Source organism: Falco cherrug, chromosome 11 (genome assembly GCF_023634085.1).
Source record: "Falco cherrug isolate bFalChe1 chromosome 11, bFalChe1.pri, whole genome shotgun sequence".
NCBI classification, from domain to species: domain Eukaryota; kingdom Metazoa; phylum Chordata; class Aves; order Falconiformes; family Falconidae; genus Falco; species Falco cherrug.
This window is the reverse complement of record NC_073707.1, coordinates 29,389,074-29,395,255: the sequence shown is the minus strand read 5'-3', so window position 1 is coordinate 29,395,255 and position 6,182 is coordinate 29,389,074.

Genomic DNA, 6,182 nt, shown 5'->3' with positions numbered 1-6,182 from the left:
TCCCAGCCCTGGGCTGCGGCCTCGAAGCCTGTCCTTTCTTCACATTTTTTTCCCCACAAAACGTGCGAAGGCTTTTCAACAGTGGAAACAAAAATGTGGCCTGTGTTTTCACGCCAGTGCAAGGGGTAACACTTGTATGAATTGCAATCCTCACAGCAGAAGTGGCAGGGGATGCCCTGGGAGGGGAATTGCCTCAAATTTTATTGACTGTCCTCCCATACCAGCTGAGGTAGAACTGGTGGGATCCGCCTTTCAGCAGACAAACCCAGCTGGTATGTGGCTGTGTTGCAGAAGGCAGCCATATCCTCTCTCCCGCTGCTTCTGCTGCCCGTCTTCCCATCTCTTTTCAGCCTTTATTCCCAAAGCGGCTGGTGGGGCCGCCCCTCGCACCCTGGGCTCAGTGTTGGGCCCCTCAGCGCAGGAGGGACCCTGAGGGGCTGGAGCGCGTCCAGAGCCGGGCAGGGGCTGGGGCACCCGCCTGGCGGGGGGCGGCTGGGGGGGCTCAGCCTGCAGAAAAGGGGCTGGGGGGGATCTTACCGCTCTCTGCAGCTGCCTGGAAGGAGGCCGTAGGCAGGTGGGGGTCAGTATCTTCTCCCAGATAACTAGCAACAGGACCAGAGAAAACAGCCTCAAGTTGCACCAGGGGAGGTTTAGATTGGATATGAGGAAACATTTCTTCATGGAAAGGGTGGTCAAGCATTGGCACAGGCTGCCCAGGGAGGTGGTGGAATCGCCATCCCTGGAGGTGTTTAAAAAACACGTTGATGTGGTCCTTAGGGACATGGCTTAGTGGTGGGCTTGGCAGTGTTAACACGCGAGTTTGATGATCTCAAAGGTCTTTCCCAACCTAAATGATTCTATGATTCAAAACATGCCTTTGTGTCTGGGTTTTTCTATGTTTTCATTTAACTTAGTGTTTATTCAGAAATTTGTCTCTGGAGGAACCAATATACACTTCCTAGTGATTTAGTGCCATGTTTTAAGCAGCTAAAACTAGACCTAGCTGAGTGCAAGGAGGTTTTGAATAGCTTTTCATACAAGTTATCCCATTATCCACTGCTAATGCTAACATTTAGTTAATGCTTAGGACCCAGAGAGGTACAGAGCTTCCTTATGACATTTAATTTTCAGAAAAGCTCTATCCGTGCCCACCCTGTGAATAAGTGCAGTTGTAGATCTGTGCATCGCTTCTTGGCTATTCCAGCCCAGGTATTTATGTATCTGCCAATAAGCAGTACCTCCCATGCTGTACCCTCAAAGGATACCTAGAGTATGTGGCAGGATAATATTTTTTTGTTCAATCATATTTTTTTGGTTTATTTGCTTTGAGTCTAGTCCTTCCAATTTTGGTGGCTAGACCATTATTTATAACTGATGCTCCTTCAGGGGACAAAACAGTCTTTATAGAAAAGCTGGGATTTCAGGAAAAAGCACTCTGTTTATGATCCAAGCCAAGCTTTAATAAGTGCAAACTATTATCTGTTTGAAATTTATGCACTCTAAGCTGTATTTCATTTGGAAAATTTGCATTTGTCCCATATGTATTCAAGCTAGGAGGCACAAAATAATTTACACCGTTTTTTCTTGACTATATAATCTGTCTGGCAGTAATTTTCCTTCATCATCCTGGTTACAGTACAGTTTTCAAGATTTTACCCTGACAGGCAATTTGTGTTGAGAGCCTGTGGAAACACATATGGATTTTTTGATCTTTTGAAGGAACTGCATTTTGCATAATGTGTACGACTCTAAAAATGTGTCCTAATGCTCTCTTCTTTGAAACAAATTCGGAGTTGTTTTCTGTTCGACCAAAAATAAATTATTACCTGTTTTAACGAAATAATTCCAAAGATCATGCAAACTGGAGCCAGCTTAGGCTCCTTACCTGACAATAAACGAGTAGTTCCGAATAAAAAGTGATGTAAGCATCAGGAAAAAAATACTAGGTTTGTAAGAGGTTTACATGAGCCTCACCTTTAAAAACAACCAGTAGCTGAATACAGAGGAGGCTGTATCATCCTAAATCCCATCCTTCTGGAAGGTGTCTCCATCCTTTTGTCCCGTCTGTGTTGTGATAGAGCAGAGCAGCATCCACGGTGTAACTGTGCCATCAGCAACAGCCTATGTGTATTCTGGACCTTATTTGGAGTATTGTTTTGTAGCATTTAAACATCTTATTTCCTGTAGGAAAACCATGTTGTTGGCAGCCACATAAATACAGTTCTTCATATCACATATTCTACAATAATGCCTTACTGAAAGGCATTGCATATGGGATATTTACCTATTATCTTTAAAGAATGTAAAAGTAGTATGTTATTTTAGGTAAATTATGTCCTAATCATTGTTACAAGACTCAAGACTACTTCTAACTACAAAGATTCCGCTAGGAAAAATGCAAGACTTTCTTTTTTGTTTATATGTAAGATAATTTTCTGCAGAAAAAACTGGCATTCAGCTTCCAAAACTTAAATGATTCACACTGACTTTGTGAGCTTTGGATCTCAGTACTTTAACTGGAAGAGTGTCAAAAGCCTGTTTTCTGTGAGGTTTGGACCATTAGATTTACATACATGGGAGATGAAGTAATGCAGAATTTGATGCTGGCATTCTGTACGTCACCGTATTTATAATTAGATTATTTAAGTTTCAGCCATTTTATGTTTTCTTTGGTGTTCAGTTCTGGGTTTGTTCCATTTACTTAGATTTGATTTTCATACCCATTAATTTCATATTTTTGCAATAAACTTTCACAAATGTAGATCACACAGAATAAAAAAGTACATGCCTGATTTCTCCCGGAGTCACTTCTCTTGAAAGTCAATATAGTTTATAAGGAAAAAAACAACTGAAATTCAACTAAAATCCAGCTGGTGGAGTTGTGCTATAAGTTATAAACCCTCTCTGCTTCTTAAGGCTATTCCTGTAGCCATTATCTACCTCTGTTCTCATACTGCTCTTGACAACAAGGGAAACCTGTTCTGTTAATTTTTTGGGTTTTGTCTATTCAGTCCATATTAAAATATTTTTAAACTGTTTTTTAAACTCTGTGTTTAAAGCTACAGTTAGAAGGAACACCTGGGCACAGAGGCAAGAACCTTACCGACTGACATTCAGGGTTTTGTACCAACCCACGTTGCTGCTTTGATTTGCAATCCTTTAAATTTGTTTCAAGCTTCAGTTTCAAACAAAATAAAGGGCTATTTATTCCTCTTGTGGAGTAATTGGAAGCAGCTTTTACTGTATCAGGACTTAGAAACTCTGAAACTCCGAAGATGTTTTTAAGTGGGTTTCCATTTTAATTTTAGGTCAGGTACATAGGACTTAGCCTGCTCATTGCAGAGGTGAAAGATGCGGAGCTGAAAGATGCATGGGGAGGTAAGGGGTCTGCTGAGTTCAGTGCCAGGCACTTTACAGCTAGATGAAAACCAGGCATTTGGCCATTCCTAGCCAGCTCCCTGCATCACCTTCCCCGGCCGCATTTCCATATCATTAGGCTCAGCCATTGAGATAGATGGCTGTTATACAGTTTGTGGCCTTCAGGCTAGATTTGGCCAATTTTACTCTCACCAGCCTCCTGCCATTCACAGAGGACAGGAGCTGCTGAGTGCGGCTGCATGCCAGTCCAGAGGGGTGGGCTGCCAGGGAAAGCTGCCAAAGGCAGTGAGAAAAGTCTTCAGAAAAGTCACTCTGCCCATCCTGCCTGCAGCTGTGCTGGGCTGTAGCACTAGTGTGCCTGCAGCGGAGCCTGACAGCTGGGGGACACTGCCTCCTGGGAAGGTGCGGTCCCAGACCCAAGATTTCAGGCTTCCTGAGGTCAGAGAGCTGTGAGTTATGTTAATACTGAAAATGAAGAAGGAACAGAAAGTATAATTCTGTTTTTTTCTCAGGCTGCCTTTGTTCCTTTTTCACAAATATTCATCACTTCAAATTCCACTTTCTAAAATCTCATAAACCCATATTTGCAGGAAATGAACTTCAAATTTGCTCTGGAACAGCTTGTTCTTATGACCAGGCAAGAAATGGAAGTAACGTCAATTTACTTACCTGACCATGCACTACTAATACACTTTCAATAAAAGCAGGGTATTTTTAGTCTTCAAGAGGAGACTGCATTGGTTATTAGTTGTGAATTATTTGCTCCCTTTTGTCATACAAGAACCTTGTTTTCCCTCCTCCTCCACCATTTTTGGCTGCAGATACATGTCTGGAATGAAAGCTACCAATTAATCAGCTGCGAAGCATGTTATACTTTTAGTTACATCAGATCCCATTTAAGATGGTCTGAAGTATTAAAGCTATTTAAATGTAGGCCAGCCCTTGAGCAGCATAATCCCCTTTGCTTGATAGGAGAGGGCTGGTTAAGACTAACCCAAGCAGGAAGCATGTTCAAAGAAGATGGTGGTGGAAAACCTCCAGTTATCCACGATTACTTGACCCTTGTGGTCAGTGAGCTGAAGCTCGTGCTCAGTGTCATAAAATACTCCAGTGTTTCAGCCCATCATTCTGTAAATGAATGAGATCAAAGTCTATTACAAGTTTGGTTTCCTGTCAGAATTGTCCTCCACACTTCCCAGAACTCCACGGCTACATTGTCATGTGCAATAATTTTTTAGCATTCTTTATAAACAGGGATTTCCTTGCTCAGCCAGAGCTCCTTGTTTGATTAAAAACCACGGGCACAGCCTTGGGCTCAGCTAGGCATGTGCAGAAATGAACTCAAAACTGTGCACAGAGGAATGCACATCAGAGCATCACAGTTTGCCTGACAAAAAGAGATGCTGTTCACCTTGAGGAGTGGTGTGAAGGCTAGGTAATTAATTTGTGCTTACAAATGCCTCTAATAAAAAGCACTACTGCCTTTATTGGCCCCACTTCACCCAAATTCAACCAAAAGTATCAAAAAATGGAGCCAAGTTTCAAGTTTTTTGTGAGACCAAGTGAATTCCAGGTTTCATTACCAAGTTTCAGGCAGCTCTATAATCTGCAGCCTACACATCTGAAGGTAAAGCAGGCTGATACCTACAAAGAAAAGCACTTTGCAGTAATAAATGGAAGGGATTATCTTCAGTGCTCCCAGTGAATACGGCTGCTGGATAGTGTTTTATTTGTTCACTTTGTAAAGATAAAAAAAATGAACTTGTCTTAAGCCATTCAGGTTTAAGACAGGCTTTATCTCCCTGGTTGGAGGGAAAGATTAGCACTTATTAGAGCCTAATCTTAATCATATCCATTTAAAAATAGGGCTTCAAATTGTCTAAAATATTTAAACATGATGAAATGGAAAGACTTAAGACAGCTGAAGTCTTAAGAGGGAAAAAAAAATCAAAAACCTGAAGATTTATCTACAAAGATTAAAGTGGCTTTCATGGCAAAGCCCTAAGAAAAGAAAATAAAAGATCAGAAGAAAGAAAACAGCAGCTTTGCTAGTGTCTGTGCAAGGCAAATGAAGTTATAGATGTACTAAAATGGCTTAAGAAATTATAAAGACTTAATGATGTAGTTGCTGTTTCATAGCCAAAGACAACACAACTGTTTTCCTTTGTCTAACCATTCGTTTGTTTAGACAGTCTTTGCTTTTCATGTGAAAGGGTATTAAAGCATTCAGGTGTATTCAAATATTAAAAAAAGAAATGGCACTTTTTCCCAAACTGTAGGAAAGAGAAAACCTAACTTCTTGTTCATGTGCAGATGTTACAGTGGAGAAGCAAGAGAGAGTTACTGATCACAGGGTGAGGCCAGGTGGCAAGCCTTGCCTTGAGACCTTCCACTCTTTAGCCCTTTGAAATTTCCACCTCTGTCCAGGATGATCCTTCCCGTTTGCTCAAAAGCTTCACCATCGTAACTGAAAGTGGACCCTCTGAGGAGCACGGATACAAAAGGCCTTTTCTTGCAGGTTTTCCAGTAGAGCTGGTGCGAAAAGCAGGATGGTGAGATAAGCGCGGTGCTGTCCATTGTTGAGAGGGGCTTGCTGTCCCGTTTAGTGCCAGCAATGGCTTTTTCCAGGTGTGTGCATCATGAGATGTAGCCATCGAGGCCAAAGATTACCATGTCAGTACTGTATTCAAACAGATGGACAGCATTTTTTTTTTGGGTAGACAGGGAATTGGCAGTTGGGTTTTTACAAAAGGATAGGCTGAATTTGGTTTGCTCCTTCTTCCCCCCCCCCCCCCCCCCCCCAG